Source organism: Felis catus, chromosome C2, assembly GCF_018350175.1.
Source record: "Felis catus isolate Fca126 chromosome C2, F.catus_Fca126_mat1.0, whole genome shotgun sequence".
NCBI classification, from domain to species: Eukaryota; Metazoa; Chordata; class Mammalia; order Carnivora; family Felidae; genus Felis; species Felis catus.
In genome coordinates, this window is record NC_058376.1 from 93,604,985 (window position 1) to 93,622,346 (window position 17,362).

The 17,362-nt window shown below is 42.7% G+C and overlaps 1 long non-coding RNA gene across 1 annotated transcript in view; it reads left to right on the forward strand.

Annotated features, from left to right (window-relative positions):
• Window positions 1-17,362, forward strand: part of LOC123380027 — a 49,964-nt gene continuing 32,602 nt past the window's right edge. Inside the window, exons 1-2 of the long non-coding RNA XR_006585250.1 lie at window positions 1-117; window positions 968-1,171. This is a non-coding gene — a long non-coding RNA (uncharacterized LOC123380027). The remainder of the gene's footprint in view (window positions 118-967; window positions 1,172-17,362) is intronic.

Genomic DNA, 17,362 nt, shown 5'->3' on the forward strand with positions numbered 1-17,362 from the left:
GTGAGGGTAGGAGGAGCAGGAGCCAATGGCACCCAAGGCACTGAGGATGGTATAGGAGCCGGCTGTGCAAGCGGCCCAGGTGGTGGTGCAGAACAGGAAGAGAAGGCAGAGGCGGAGGTAGAGGTGGCAGGGGTGGCACGGGCAAGGCCACAGGTGGACTCAAACTTTGGACTAACATTCTTTTATCTCTGTCTCCTGTCTCTCCTTGCAAAACAGGCTTTGTCTCTGGTTGCTTTTCAGCCCTCTGCATCATTTATTCAAAATATGTCCTAATGGACTTTCTTTGGGAACAGAAGGAGTAGACCCCAAGGCAGAAGTTCAGAAAGAACACCAAAGAAACAGAACTATGACTAAATGAAGCCTAGCTAGTGCTACAATAAAATACCATTTTCTTTTGAGTCATGGGATTATAGCTGTAGGTGTGCCAATCAGAAAATACCAGTCCCAACGGACTCTGAGAGGGGATTGATCTAGATCCCCCCATTTTTACACAAATACTAAAACAAATCAGGTACTTGTCAAACAAGCCAACTCCCCTTCTAAGAGGAGAGAATGGGGGGGCACCTGGGGAGCTCAGTTGGTTAAGCATCTGACTTTGGCTCAGGTTGTGATCTCATGGTTTGTGAGTTCCAACCCACACCGGGCTCTCTGCTGTCAGTGCAAAGCCTGCTTCGGATCCTCTGCCCCCTCTCTCTCTAGCCCTCCCCTGCTCATGTGCGCTCTCTCAAAAATAAATACACATTAAAAAAAATAATGAAGAAAAAAAAAACTAAGAAGAGAGACTGGCACAAAGTCACTTTAGAGTCTTGTCCCTTACCAGGGGTACCACAAATTGGCCCAGAAGGGTCCAAACAGCTTAATTGGCCAAACTGCAATAAAAGATGACTCCCAGCATGCATTCTGGTGGAATTACCCTGCCGTGGAGCCTATTAGCTCATCCCAGTTCACGTTTCCTTTCCACCAACAGGAAGTGACGGGAGGCAGCTGAGGCTGAGCAGCGGCAAGAAAGGAGATTCCCCCAAACAAAAGTATCTGCAGCTGTTTGGGACCATCCTTAAAATCAATAACCATGAGCAGCTGTCTCCCTGACATCAACATCACTAACTCAGGAAACCAATGGTGGGCTCAGGGGTGCTGCTGCGAATATCTGCTCTCTGTAACCTGGGAACAGGTAAGCCCTGGCATTGCTGTCACAGCCAATCACTCTGTCCTGGGGAGACCTGAGGAGGATAGATGTTCGGGGGGGGGGGGCATAGACTCCTGGCTGGCTCGCCAAAATCTGTTACCAAAGCCCGAGTTTAGCTGCTCATCTCTTTAAAGCCAAGACTCAAGAGACAAGTGTTGGTTGGAAAGAAAAAGTTGCTTATTCAGGAGGCTGGCAACCTGGGAAAATGGTGGACTGATGCCCAAAGACCATCTCCAAAGTCTTGGAACAAGCAGGGGATTTTAAAAAGGGAAGGACAGGGAGGTGATGAGGGTCGCTGTGCAGGGGAAGCATTCTCAGTATAATCTCAAACAGATTTGCTGGCATCATGGAAGTCTATTTTCTAGTATGGCCAAGTTTGGTCTTCTGGGAACACCTGGTTCCTTGTTTCCCCTGGGCCAGTGTTCTGCTGAAATCACAAAACTATAGTTACTAAAGCTAGGCAAAGGTAAAGGGTTAGAGATAGGTAACCTTTAGGCTGCTTGGAACACAGTTACATTCTCTTTCAGTCTTCAAAGTGTTCTAGAATGGCCCATGATTTGTATTATCAATTCTAAAGCCACATCTTATGTCTGCAGTAAAAACTGTCATGATCTGTTGGTGATATCTGCTGTGAGTGAGATAGTCTTGGGGAATTTTCTAATTTTGGCAATTCTTGCTGGAAAACAATACTTATAGTAACTATTAATCTCTACTTGTCCTGTATGAAGGAAAAAAAATGTTTATATGGCACTGCTGGCCCTAAAGGAAGCCCCAAAGGAGGATTTCCCCAAAGGTCTCTGGTAACACAGTTGTTACAGGGCAGAGATTCCCATTTAGTCTTCAGAGCCAGGAACAAGGGTAACCTATCAGATAAATAACAACATCATCTGAATTCTGTGATTTCAATGGTTTGTGTGACCCTCTGCATCAGTTTCTTGCTTCCTTTTTTTCTCTCTTTATCTCAAGAGCTTCAAGACGTGAAGCACTAATAAGAAAAAAGAGGGAGAGACTGGTGGCTATGATAACTACCTGGGGAAGCAGTGCTGTGGCTCATGCAGCCCTCCCACAGGGGAAGAAGCCTTGTGAAAATGGAATTTTGTAAGGAGGCAGCTTACTGGACATCATTCATTGCACTAAGCACTAGACTCATCTCTTTTAGACTGGTCTCCAGTCTTGGTCTTCTCCATTGCGGGGACCTTTACCATGAATCCGCTTCAGCCACTCACTCCTAAGCTGACATGTTGGACAGTGTTGAAACCTTGCATTGAAACATCCCATTTGGCGACCACAATCTTCTCCCGTTCCAGGGCTCTCAGCCATTACCCCTTTCACACAGAAAGTCTTCAGTCTCTTTACTTTTTTCCTATTAGTCCCCTCCCATCTCCATGATCCCAATTCAATCCATGACCCTCACAGCAACCACTTTCCAGTGAGTGTTCTCAGTTCACATGCCTGCTTTCTACCATGTCACTGTTTCTAGATCAAGGCAGCTATCCTCCTTCCTGGTTTCATGCTCCACATGCTGAATGGTGCCAGAGAAACATCTCATAGCACTAAGTACTTGGTGGAACAAACTCTCCTGATAATCAGCACTCTGTGCTCGTGTGTCCTTACTCCGCTCTCATTCTTCACATAATCTACTTAGGACCTTCTCCTCAAACCATGCCAGACCCTCAGCAGATACCCTTGTATGTTACTTTAAAAGGAAACAAGTCATGAGTTCAGAGCTCTCTTAGCTGGTTGACACCATATGGAAAAGGTCACATGGAACTGCACTTGCCCTTTGCCCCTCCTATCATGTCACAGTGGGAGCCATGTCTGCCCTTGTCTCCAGCAGTGCTCTACTTGCTTTCTCCTCTCATCTCCAATGACTTTCCCCTCTCTGCTCGCATCTGCCATCAGAATTTAAGTCTGCTCAAGACTTTTTAACCATAAAAAAAATCTTCACTTAACTCCTGCTATGTACTGAATTGTGTGCCCCTCATTCGTATCTTGAATTTCTAACTCCCCATGTGACAGTATCGAGATGATACCCTTATGATGACATTAATGCTCTTATAAGAAGAGACACCATTTTTTAGCTCCTCCTGACGAATGGATAAAGAAATTGTGGTTTATACACACAATGGAATACTATGTGGCAATGAGAAAGAATGAAATATGGCCCTTTGTAGCAACGTGGATGGAAATGGAGAGTGTTATGTTAAGTGAAATAAGTCATACAGAGAAAGACAAGTACCATATGTTTTCACTCTCACGTGGATTCTGAGAAACTTAACAGAAGTCTATGGGGGAGGGGAAGAAAAAAAAAAGAGGTTAGAGAGGGAGAGAGCCAAAGCATAAGAGACTCTTAAAAACTGAGAACAAACTGAGGGTTGATGGGGGGTGGGAGGGAGGGGAGGGTGGGTGATGGGTATTAAGGAGGGCACCTTTTGGGATGAGCACTGGGTGTTGTATGGAAACCAATCTGACAATAAATTTCATATTAAAAAAAAAAAGAGAGAGACACCAGAGAGCTTGCTTTTGCTCTCCCCCCATCTCCACCCCCCCACCTCCATCCCCCCCTCCACCTCCACACACCCCCCTGCTCTCCCCCTCCACACACACCCCCGCTCTCCACCTCCACCCCTCCCCGCTCTCCACCTCCACCCCTCCCCGCTCTCCACCTCCACCCCTCCCCGCTCTCCACCTCCACCCCTCCCCGCTCTCCACCTCCACCCCTCCCCGCTCTCCACCTCCACCCCCAACTCTTTCCACCACCACCCCTCTCTCCACCACCCCCCTTCCCTCCCCCCTTTCCCCCTCCTCCCCACCATGAGGACACAGGAAGGAGATGACCACTTACAAACCAGGAAGAGAGGTCTCACCAGAAGCTAACCATGCTAGCACTTTAATCTTAGACTTACAGCTTCCAGAACTGTGAGAAATAAATTTCTGTGGTTTAAGCTGCCTGGTCTATGCTATTTTGTTAAGACAGGATGAGCAGAGTAAGTCAATCCTACGGTGACTTCCAGCTGTCACCCTAGTTCTCTCCTCCCCTTCACAGCCAAACCTGCTGAAATATTCAGTATCCCCTTTCTCTCCTTCACTCATTTATTAACCCACTGACATCATAGAATGCTAATAGTACTAAAAAAGAAAGTTTAAGCAAGGCCACACAAACCAGTACTGTGCTAGGACCACTTAGTCTGCTCCATGGAGAAAACATGTGTTAAACAAATAACTGCCAATAATTATTTCACTATAATTGAGTTGTGTGCTATGGTGAAGAAGTGTCAGGTGGATGCTGTGAGAGCTCTTTCCTTTACCTAGCTGGGCCTGGGGTCTAAGACTGATGAGGGCATCCCTGGGGTAATGACATTTATGCCATAGCACAAGGATGAGTGGGAGCTGATCAGATTGTTGAAGAGGAGTGGACAATTCCAAACAGAATAATGGAAAACGTCTGAGTTATGAAGAATATGACGTTTTTGAGGAACTATGAAAGGTCACAGGGCTGGAGCATAACGGGGTAAGAGAAAAAGTGACCAAAGGTGGACACTGCCTGAGAGATAGGCAATCTTAAAGGTGACACCAGGGATTTTGATCAATTTTCTGAGAGTGATGTGGAGCCAGTGATGCAGTGATGGCGTTGGAGTGTCTCTTGATCGGTCTGACTAGGGGGTTATCAATTTTGTTGATGCTTTCAAAGAACCATCTCCTGGATTCACTGATTTTTTTTTTTTTTAGTTTCTATTTTGTTTCTGCTCTAAATTTTATTATTTCCTTCCTTCTACTGGTTTTGGGTTTTTAATTTTTCTACTTTTTCTAGCTCCTTTAGACATAAGATTAGTTGTTTATTTGAGATATTTCTTCCTTCTTGAGGTAGACCTTTATTGCTATAAACTTCCCTCTTAGAACAGCTTTTGCTATACCCCAAAGAGTATACCATTGTATTTTCATGTTCATTTGTCTCCATGTATTTTTTGGTTCCCTCTTTGATTTCTTGGTTGAACCATTAATAGTTTAGTAGCATGTGATGTAACCTCCATGTTTTTGTGTTCTTTTCAGATCTCTTCATGTGGTTGATTTATTTTATTTTTAAGTTTTTATTTATTTATTTTGAGAGAGACATAGACAGTGTGAGTGGGGAAGGGGCAGGGAGAGGGAGAGAGAGAATCTCAAGCAGGCTCTGCACTGTCAGCACAGAACCCAATGCAGGGATCAAACTCACAAACTGTGAGATTATGACCCAAGCCGAGACCAAGAGTTGGGTGCTTAACCAACTGAACAACTCAGGTGCCCCTCATGTGGTTGATTTCTAATTTTATAGTGTTGTCAGAAAAGATGCATGGTATGACTTTGAGCTTTTTGAATTTTTTGAGAATTGTTTTGTGATCTAATATGTGATCTATTCTGGAGAATGTTCCATGTGCCCTTGAAAAGAATGTGCATTCTGTTCTTTTAGGATGGAATGTTTTGAATATGTCTATTAGACCCATCTGGTGCAATATTTCATTCAAAGCTGCTGTTTGTTGATTTTCTGTATGGGTGATCTATCCCTTGATGTAAATGAGGTGTTAAAGTCCCCACTATTATTATATTAATACTATTGATGACTTTCTTTATGTTTGTTATTAGCTGCTTTAGGTATTTGGTTGTTCCCATGTTGGCTGCATAAATATTTATAATTGTTTTATCTTTTTTGTTGGATTGTTCCCTTTATGATTATGTAATGCTCTTCTTTGTCCCTTCTTACAGTCTTTGTTTTGAAGTCCACTTTGTTCTGTGTAGGTATTACTACCTTGGCTTTCTTCTCACTTCCATTTGCATGACAAATTCTTTTCCATTCCTACATTTTTTAAAGTTTGTTTGTTTATTTATATCTTTTATTTTTAAAATATTAAATATAATTTATTGTCAAATTGGTTTCCATACAACACCCACTGCTCATCCCAACAGGTGCCCTCCTCAATGCCCATCACCCACTTTGCCCTCTCCCACACCCCATCAGCCCTCAGTTCTCAGTATTTAAGAATCTCCTATGGTTTGCCTCCCTCCCTCTATGTAGCTATTTTTTCCCCTTCCCCTCCCCCCTGGTCTTCTAAGTTTCTCAGGATCCACATATGAGTGAAAACATATGGTATCTGTCTTTCTATGCCTGATTTACTTCACTTAGCATAATACCCTCCAGTTCCATTCACGTTGCTACAAATGGCCAGATTTCATTCTTTCTCATTGCCAAGTAGTATTCCATTGTATTTATAAACCACATCTTCTTTATCCATTCATCAATTGATGGACATTTGGGCTCTTTCTATAATGGCTATTGTTGAAAGTGCTTCTGTAAACACTGGGGTACAAGTGCCCCTATGCAGGGGCGCCTGGGTGGTTCAGTTGGTTGAGTGTCCGACTTCAGCTCAGGTCATGATCTCATGGTCTGTGAGTTCGGGCCCCATGTTGGGCTTTGTGCTGCCAGCTCGGAGCCTGGAGCCTGCTTCAGATTCTGTGTCTCCCTCTCTCTGACCCTCCCCCATTTATGCTCTGTCAATCTCTGTCTTGAAAATAAATAAACACTAAAAAAATTTATTTTTTAAAACAAGTGCCCCTATGCATCAGCACTCCTGTATCCCTTGGGTAAATTCCTAGCACTGTTATTGCTGGGTCATAGGGTAGTTCTATTTTTAATTTTTTGAGGAACCTCTACACTGTTTTCCAGAGTGGCTGCACCAGTTTGCATTCCCACCAACAGTTCAAGGGGGTTCCCATTTCTCCATATCGTTGCCAGCATCTATAGTCTCCTGATTTGTTCATTTTAGCCACTCTGACTGGTGTGAGGTGATATGTCAGTGTGGTTTTGATTTGTATTTCCCTGATGAGGAGTGACGTTGAGCATCTCTTCAAGTGTCTGTTGGCCATCTGGATGTTGTCCTTAGAAAAGTGTCTACTCATGTCTTCTGCCCATTTCATCAATGGGTTATTTGTTTTTTTGGGTATGGAGTTTGGTGAGTTCTTTATAGATTTTGGATACTAGCCCTTTATCCAAAATGTCATTTGCAAATATCTTTTCCCATTCTGTCGGTTGCCTTTTAGTTTTGTGATTGTTTCCTTTGCAGTGGAGAAGCTTTTTATCTTGATGAGGTCCCAATAGTTTATTTTTGCTTTTAATTCTCTTGCCTTTGGAGATGTGTCAAGTAAGAAATTGCTGCGGCTGAGGTCAAAGAGGTTGTTGCCTGCTTTCTCCTTTAGGGTTTTGATGGTTTCCTGTCTCACATTCAGGCTCTTCATCCATTTGAGGTTTTTTTTTTTAATAAATGGCATAAGAAAGTGTTCTAGTTTCATTCTTCTGCATGTTGCTGTCCAGTTCTCCCAGCACCATTTGTTAAAGAAACTGTGTTTTTTCCATTGGATACTCTTTCCTGCTTTGTCAAAGATTAGTTGGCCATACATTTGTGGGTCCAATTCTGGAGTCTCTATTCTATTCCATTGGTCTATGTGTCTGTTTTTGTACCAATAGCATGTTGTCTTGATAATTACAGCTTTGTAGTAGAGGCTAAAGTCTGGGATTGTGATGCCTCCCGCTTTGGTTTTCTTCTTCAATATTACTTTGGCTATTCCCTACAAATTTTCCAACAAATTTTAGGATTGTTCTAGCTTTGAGAAGAATGCTGGTGCAATTTGGATTGGGATTGCATTGAATGTGTAGATTGCTTTGGGTAGTATTGACATTTTAACAGCATTTGTTCTTCCATTCCATGAGCATGGAATGTTTTTTCCATTTCTTTGTGTCTTCTTCAATTTCCTTCATAAGCTTTCTGTAGTTTTCAGCATACAGATCTTTTACATCTTTGGTTAGGTTTATTCCTAGGTATTTTATGATTCTTGGTGCAATTGTGAGTGGGATCAGTTTCTTTATTTCTTTCTGTTGCTTCATTATTGGTGTATAAAAATGCAACTGATTTCTGCACATTCATTTTGTATCCTGTGACTTTACTGAATTCATGTGTCAGCTCTAGGAGTCTTTTGGTGGAGTCTTTTGGGTTTTCCATGTAGAGTATCATATCGTCTGCAAAAAGTGAAAGTTTGACTTCTTCTTTGCCAATTTTTATGCCCTTTATTTCATTTTGGTGTCTGATTGCTGATGGTAGGACTTCCAATACTATGTTAAACAACAGCAGTGAGAGTGGACATCCCTGTCGTGTTCCTGATCTCAGGGGGAAAGCTCTCAGTTTTTCCCCATTGAGGATGATATTAGCTGTGGGCTTTTCATAAATGGCTTTTACGATGTTTAAGTATGTTCCTTCTATCCCGACTTTCTCGAGGGTTTTAAGAAAGGATGCTGAATTTTGTCAAATGCTTTTTCTGCATTGATTGACAGGATCATATGGTTCTTATCTTTTCTTTTATTAATGTGATGTATCACATGGATTGATTTGCAAATGTTGAACCAGCCCTGCATCCCGGGAATGAATCCCACTTGATCATGGTGAATAATTCTTTTTATATGCTGTTGAATTTGATTTGCTAGTATCTTGTTGAGAATTTTTGCATCCATATTTATCAGGGATATTGGCATGTAGTTCTCTTCTTTTTCTGGGTCTGTCTGGTTTGGGAATCAAAGTAATGCTGGCTTCATAGAATGAGTCTGGAAGTTGTCCTTCCCTTTCTATTTTTTGGAACAGCTTGAGAAGGATAGGTATTATCTCTGCTTTAAATGTCTGGTAGAATTCCCCTGGGAAGCCATCTGGTCCTGGACTCTTATTTGTTGGGAGATTTTTGATAACTGATTCAATTTCTTTGCTGGTTATGGGTCTGTTCAAGTTTTCTATTTCTTGTTTGAGTTTTGGAAGTGTGTGGGTGCTTAGGAATTTGTCCATTTCTTCCAGGTTGTTCAGTTTGTTGGCATATAATTTTTCACAATATTCTATGATAATTGTTTTTATTTCTGAGGGATTGGTTGTAATAATTCCATTTTCATTCATGATTTTATCTATTTGGGTCATTTCTCTTTTCTTTTTGAGAAGCCTGGTTAGAGGTTTATCAATTTTGTTTATTTTTTCAAAAAAACCAACTCTTGGTTTCATTGATCTGCTCTACAGTTTTTTAGATTCTATATTGCTTATTTCTACTCTGGTCTTTATTATTTCTCTTCTTCTGCTGGGTTTGGGGTGTCTTTGCTGTTGTGCTTCTATTTTCTTTAGGTGTGCTGTTAGATTTTGTATCTGGGATTTTTCTTGTTTCTTAAGATAGGCCTGGATTGCAATGTATTTTCCTCTTAGGACTGCCTTCTCTGCATCCCAAAGCATTTGGATTGTTGTATTTTCATTTTCATTTGTTTCCATGTACTTTTTAATTTCTTCTCTAATTGCCTGGTTGACCCATTCATTCTTTACTAGGGTGTTCTTTAACCTCCATGCTTTTGGAGGTTTTCCAGACTTTTTCCTGTGGTTGGTTTCAAGTTTCATAGTATTGTGGTCTGAAAGTGTGCATGGTATGATCTCAATTCTTTTATACTTATTAGAGGCTGTTTTGTGACCCAGTATGTGATCTATCTTGGAGAATGTTCCATGTGCACTCGAGAAGAAAGTATATTCTGTTGCTTTGGGATGCAGAGTTCTCAATATATCTGTCAAGTCCATCTGATCCAATGTATCATTCAGGGCCCTTGTTTCTTTATTGATTCTGTGTCTACATGATCTATCCATTGCTGTAAGTGGGGTATTAAAGTCCCTTGCAATGACCACATTCTTATCAATAAGGTTGCTTATGTCTGTGATTAATTGTTTTATATATTTAGGGGCTCCCATATTCAGTGCACAGACATTTATAATTGTTAGCTCTTCCTGATGGATAGACCCTGGAATTATTATATAATGCCCTTCTTCATCTCTTGTTACAGCCTTTAATTTAAAACCTAGTTTGTCTGATAAAAGTATGGCTATTCCAGCTTTCTTTTGACTTCCAGTAGCATGATAGATAGTTCTCCATCCCCTCACTTTCAATCTGAAGGTGTTCTGAGGTGTAAAATGAGTCTGTTGTAGACAGCAAATAGATGGGTCTTGTTTTTTTTTTTTTTTTTATCCATTCTGATATCCTATATCTTTTGATTGGAGCATTTAGTCCATTTACATTCAGTGTTAATATTGAAAGTTGTGTTTTTAGAGTCATTGTGATGTCTGTAGGTTTGATGCTTGTAGTGCTGTCTCTGGTACTTTGTTGTCCTTGAAACATTTCACTCACAGAGTCCCCCTTAGGAACTCTTGTAGGGCTGGTTTAGTGGTGATGAATTCCTTCAGTTTTTTTTTTGTTTGTTTGTTTGGGAAAACCTTTATCTCTCCTTCTGTTCTGAGTGACAGGCTTGCTGGATAAAGGATTCTTGGCTGCATATTTTTTCTGTTCATCACATTGAAGATTTCCTGCCATTCCTTTCTGGCCTACAAAGTTTCAGTAGATAGGTCTGCTACTGCCGTTATGTGCTTACCTTTGTAAGTTATGGCCTGTTTATCCCTAGCTGCTTTCAGAATTCTCTCTTTATCCTTGTATTTTGCCAGTTTCACTATGATATGCCATGCAGAAGATCGATTCAAGTTATGTCTGAAGGGAATTCTCTGTGCTTCTTGGATTTCAATGCCTTTTTCCTTCCCCAGATCAGGGAAGTTCTCAGCTATGATTTGTTCAAGTACACCTTCATCCCCTTTCTCTCTCTCTTCTTCTGGAATTCCTATGATACAGATATTGTTCCATTTTATTGCATCACTTAGTTCTCTATTTCTCCCCTCATACTTCTGGATTTTTTCTTTTTCTCAGCTTCCCCTTTTTCCATGATTTTATCTTCTAATTCACCTATTCTCTCCTCTTCCTCTTCGATCCGTGCTATGGCCACCTCCATTTTATTTATTATTTATTATTTATTATTTATTATTATATTATTATTATTGTTATATTATTATTATATATTATTAAAATGGAGCCACCTCCATTTTATTTTGCACCTCATTTATAGCATTTTTTAATTCCTCACGACTATTTTTTAGTCCCTTGATCTCTGTAGCAATAGATTCTCTGCTGTCCTCTATGCTTTCTTCAAGCCCAGCGATTAATTTTATGACTATTATTCTAAATTCTTGTTCTGTTATATTGCTTATATCATTTTTGATCAATTTGTTAGCTGTTGCTACTTCCTGGAGTTTATTTTGAGAAGAATTCTTCTGATTCATCATTTTGGGTAGTCCCTGCAGTGGCTTCAAACTGCAGGGCACATCCCCTGTGCTGTTGGGAATAACTTGTGTTGGTGGTCAGGGCCACAGTCAGACCCAATGTCTGTCCCAGCCCACTGCTGGGGCCACAGTCAGACTGGTGTGTACCTTATCTTCCCCTCTCCCAGGGGCAGGACTCACTGTGGAGTGGTATGGCCCCTGTCTGGGCTGCTCACACATTGCCAGGCTTGTGGTGCTGCTTTGATGGGATCTGGCCAAGGGTGTATTAGATGGGGTGGATCCGCAAGGTACACAGGGGCGGGAAGGGCAGGCTTAGCTCACTTTGCCGGTGGTGGTCTCCTATGGGAGGGGCCCTGCAGCACCGGGAGGGAGGCAGACCCATCAGAGGGATGGATCCACAGAAGCACAGTGTTGGGTGTTTTCGTAGTGCAAGCAAGTTTGGTGATGAGAACTGGTTCCCTTTGGAATTCCAGCTGGGGGATGGGAGAGGGAGATGGTGCTTGCCAGTGCCTTTGTTCCCCTGCGGAGCGGAGCTCTGTCTTCCGGGGCTCAACAACTCTCCCTCCCAGAGTCCTCTCACCCTCCCCTTCTCCCAGAGCAGAGCTGTTGACTTTTAACATTCCAGATGTTAAGTCCTGCTGGCTGTCAGAACACACGGAGTCTGGCCCCTCCGCTTTTGCAAGCCAGACTTCTGGGGCTCTGCCTTGCCCGGGGGGCTGCCCTTCCACTGCCCCAGCTCCCTCCCGCCAGTCTGTGTAGCACAAACAGCCTCTCCACCCTTCCTACCCTCTTCCATGGGCCTTTGTCTACACTTGGCTCCGGAGAGTCCTTTCTGTTAGTCTTCAGGTGGTTTTCTGGGTTATTTAGTCAGATGTGGGTGGAATCTAAGTGATCATCAGGATGAGGTGAGCCCAGCATCCTCCTATGCTGCCACCTTCCTGTTCCCTCTACATTCTAAAAGAGCAGAAAAATATTTTTTATAAAAACAGAAAGTAAAAATAAATTTTTTCACTTTCTGTATTCAAGAATAAGAAAAGAAAAAGAAAAACCATTGACTATATGGACCAGCAAACAGAAAGAAATGCGATTGATATTACATCTAGTTTCCCTGAGAACTCAAACTAGAAGCACTTTATAGTCCATAAACTAAGCAGGCAGAGAGACTTGTGGTGTTCCTTGAAAGCACAGTTGTCCCAGTTGGGTGAGGCTTAGTGTAACAGTTCCATTTTCCAATAGGTAGTGCTGCTTAGTTCACTGGGGTGGATTGTTGTGGCACATGTAGGCCAGTATGCACATGCACATGTGCAGGAGGGGTGAAAATGGCATCGCCCAGCTACCCAGTCTCTAGTGTCAGAGCTCTGTGCTTTTCCTGACCAGCGATCAAGCACCCCTCTGTCTCCAGTTTCCATCCACTCCCCACCTCTACACTCTCCATGACCAAGCATCAGGCTGCCAGGCAACATATTCCTCTTGAGTCCTATCTTACATGGGGCTGTGTTTTGCAACCCCTCACCTCTGAGGGACTGGGGTTTTGACCTGCTCAGACCCTCTGGGGGAGGGTTTTGCCAAGAAATGGCCGGGTGCCCACCTACCCCCAGGAACGTTTGCAGGACCATGCTGCTGCAGATGTCCAGAGACTGAAACTGGGTACCAGCCCACCCCAGAAAATGTTCACACAATCATGTAGTGGCAGCATTTCAGGAATTATGGTAAATTACAACACATATCTGGTGCCAAGCTTTCCCCTTAATGTTCTTGTTCCAACACCAGTGAATGTGGCTGTTCTCCAGGGTCCTCTGGGACCTTTGCCTGTGGGGAAGCCACACAGCCTCTACCAAATGTCCTCCCAGGAGGGGAACTGCCTCTCCCTGTGTTGCCTGAGGGCCCCTTAGATCTCGGTCTGCTTCTGGGGATTTGCCCTTCCCACCAGGGCACTGCCAGGTATTAGGCTATGGAGTTTCAGACTCTCCACTCCCCTTGTTTAAGGAGTCTTAATGGAATTTAAACCATCTCTTTTCTCTTTTCTCCCTTTTTCGTTCAGTCCTTGCGGCTGTTTCCACTCTTCCTCTTTCTCTCCAGCTGCTTTTGATGGGGGGGGGGGTGATTTTCCTGTACTTTCCCCCCATCTCTGTCCTCTCTCCACAAGCAAAAACAGCTCCCTGCTCTTCGTGGCTTCTCTCTATCCCAGTTCACCTCTCCATGCTGTGTATCTGCTGAGTTCTGTGGTTCAGGTTGTTCAGATTGTTGTGTTAATCCTCAGATCAGTTTTCTAGGTGTGCAAGATGATTTGGTGTTGATCTGGCTGCATTTCAGGGATAAGAGACACAAAAAAAAAACCTTCCATGCTGTTCTGACATCCTGGTCCCTCCCCTATAAATCTTTCTTTATTACCACTTTTTGTATTTTAATTACTATGTGTCTTGGTGGGAACCTCCTTGGGTTAATTTTGTTGGGAGCTCTATGTGATTCCTGGATATGGATTTCTGTTTCCTTCCTCAAAGCGAGGAAGTTTTTAGTTACTATTTCTTCAAATCTTCTCTTGCTTTTCTCTCTTCTGGGATCCCTATAATGCACATGTTATTAGGCTTGATGGTGGTATTGGGTTCTCTTAGTCTATTTTCTTGTTTTTATTATTCTTATTTTTTCTCTCTCTCCTGTTCAGCTTTATTGCTTTCCATTACTCTGTCCTCCAGATTCACTGATCTTTTTTTTTTTTTTTTTTGCTTCCTCTAGTCTACTATTTATTCCAGTTAGTATATTTTTTTATTTCAGTTACTGAGTTCTTCATCTCTGTTTGGTACTTTATGTTTTTTATCACTCTGTTGAGGGTCTCACCGGGATCCTCCACTCTTTTCTCAAATCAGTGAGTATCTTTATGATTACTTTAAGTTCTCTAGTAGGCATATGACTTATCTCATTTTGTTTAGCTCTCTTGCTGTGATTTTGTCCTATTCTTTCATTTGGGACATATTCCTCTGTTTCCTCATTTTGTGTAACTCTCTGTGTCTATTTCTATGTGTTAAGAAAGTCAGCTGTCTCCTGCTGTTGAAAGTTGTGGCCTCATGAAGGAAAGATCCTATAGTGTTCTACAGTGCAATGTCCGCTGTTAACCAGAACCTGACACTTCAGGGGTGTCTCCTATGTGTGTTGTGTGCATCCTACTGTTGTGGCTGAGCTGCTTTTGCATTCAGTCCAGTCACCTGCAATGGCTCTCTTTACCTGTTGTGGGCAGGGTTTGGTTCCTGTGTTGTTAATGGGCCAGTCTAAGTCCACCCTGGGCTTGACTTAGATTAGACCAGGAATTTGTCAGACCTGCAGTGGCACCAAACTACAGGGTGATTTTACTGTATTGTCCCCTGAGAAGGTTTTGTTGGAAGGAAGGGCCTTCAGTCTGATCAGGTGTCTGCCCCCAGCCCACTACTGAGGCCACAGTCAGATCGGTGTGGTTATCTTTCCCTTTCCCTGGGGCAAGAGTCACTTTGGATAGTGTTGGCCTCTGTTGGAGCTGCCTGCACACTGCCAGGCATGTGTTGCTGCTTTGTATGGACTCCAGGAAAGGCTGCATTAGCGGGGGTGTGGTGCTAGCAACATCTGCATCACTTTGCTGTGGGAATGGACCTATGGCTGCTTTGGAAAACTCATGCTGAGGGTGGGTTGGAAGGGGTGGGTCCACAGAAGAGCATAGTGGTGGGGCAGGCCACTAACCAGTTAGATGGAGATGGTTTGCACTGTGCTGTTTCCCACAGATGTCAGTGTATCTAGGCTGGGGGGCAGGGGAAAGAAGGGGCAACCACCATCTCTTTTGTTCTTGGAGAAGTTTCCCAAAGATACATTCCCTTCTAGCACATACTCTGAGATTAGTAATTGAATCTTCCCATATACCCCAGGCATTTTTCAAACTCCTTCTGTGCTACCTCTCTGCAGCCTTTTTGTTGTGCTGTCTCCTTAAGGGTGGGGATTCAATTTTCTCTCAGCCTCCTGGCCCTTCCAGAGTCAAGCTCGCTGATTTTTAAACTTCCAGATGTTAAGCCCTACTGACTGTAAGAACTTGCAAAGTTAAGCCCCCTGCTTTTCAAAGCCAAATATTATGGGGATTCATCTTCCCAGGGTTGGTCCTGGGATGCCTAGTGTGGGGTTTTATTCTCTCCTTTCTCCATGCCTGCAGGGTCCCTCCCTCCCCAAGGACAGTCTCTCAGGCCAGTTTGGTTCCTGAGCACATCTTTGCTTTTCCTACCTTTTTCAACGTGGCCTCTCCTGTACATTTATCTGTGGAGAGACTGTTTTGCCAGTCTCCAGGCTTTTTCTGAATTATTTACACTGTGTGGGTGTTATCTAGATATATCCATGAGATGAGGTCACCTTAGGATCCTCCTACTCCACCATCTTCCCTGAAAATCTACACACACACACACACACACACACACACACACACACACTTTTACATCAATAAGATAAACTATATGCTTGCTAGTTTTCAGCTCAAGAAATTAAGGAAATCTTTCCATGCTACCAAGTACTTAATAGAGAACAACTTTTTAAATGTCTGCATAGTATTCTATTAAATGTATTGATTATAATTTACTTAACTCTCTCTAGTGGCCCTTATGTTATTTTTCTCCCTTCTCTATTTTTCCAGCCTCAAATTCTCTTTCATTCATTAACAGATATTCACATGACTTGAATTCTCAGTTGCCTCAGACATCTGCTCAAATATCAGAAAAGCCTCCCCGAGCAGCCTATGTAATATATGACTTATCCTTCTTTTGCTGTTTTATTTTCCTTCAAAGCAGAAACCTGAAAGAATGAGGGGTGAAGCCACATGCCTACTTGAATGGAAGGGCATTTCTAACTGGAAAAAAAAATTGAAAGCCCACAGAGCTGGTTGTGGAGGAGTGGAGATCAGACAGCAGAGCCCTGACTCTTGGTCCAAGGTTTCTTCTGCCATAAACAAACCCTCCTTTGTAAAAGGAGGACATTGATCTTCATCAATTAATACTTTGTTGTGTGGGCATCTGGGTGGCTAAGTCGATTTAAGAGTCCAACTCTTGATTTTGGCTTAGGCCACAATATCACGGTTTTGTGAGTTTCAGCGCTGCATTGGTGCTTGGGATTCTCCCTCCCTCTCTCTGTCTCTCTCTCTCAAAGTAAATAAGTTTTTAAAAATGCTTTGCTGTTTTTCTTTTAGGATCTAAACAGTGATTATCAAGCTTTACTGAGCATATGAATCACCTGGGGATCTTGTTAAAATGCAGTATCTCATTCATTAGGTTTGGGTGAGGTCAGAGATTCTACATTTCTAACAAGATCCCAGATGTTGCCAATGCTGCCAGGCCATGGGTCACTTCTGGTGGAGCAAGTATCTAGAAGTTCCTAGATGGTTAGAGTTTTTAGAAATATACCCAAACAACATCTGCATTGCCTGCTCTGGACCAATTGTTTGTTCTATCAAAACTTCACCAAGAGGGGCGCCTAGATGGTTCAGTTGGTTAAGCATCTGACTTTGGCTCAGGTCTTGATCTCACAGTTGGTGAGTTCGAGCCCCACATCAGGCTCTGTGCTGATAGCTCAGAGCCTGGATCCTGCTTCCAGATTCTGTCTCCCTCTCTCTCTCTGCCCTTTCCCCATTCATGCTCTATCTCTCTATGTCTCTCAAAAAATGAATAAACATAAAAAAAAAAAACTTTACCGAGACAAAATTCCTTTCAGTTTCGATTACTTTTCCCATTTGCTAAGCCAAAGTCAGCCTTCCACTCATGTGGTACCAAGTTCTACTTTGTTTTTATCTTCCCCATTGTTTCTTGGACTGCTTTACCTGTTCTGCTGCCAAGGCTGGTTTCTTCCTATTTGACTCTCTGGGCTTCTATCCCTGGATCAATGTTTTGCCTCCATGTGTCCTCCTTAAATATGCTCATTGACAACAATATGTTTTCTATAGTCATGGGTCTCAACAGTCAGTTCACATTAGAATTGCTTGGGGAGG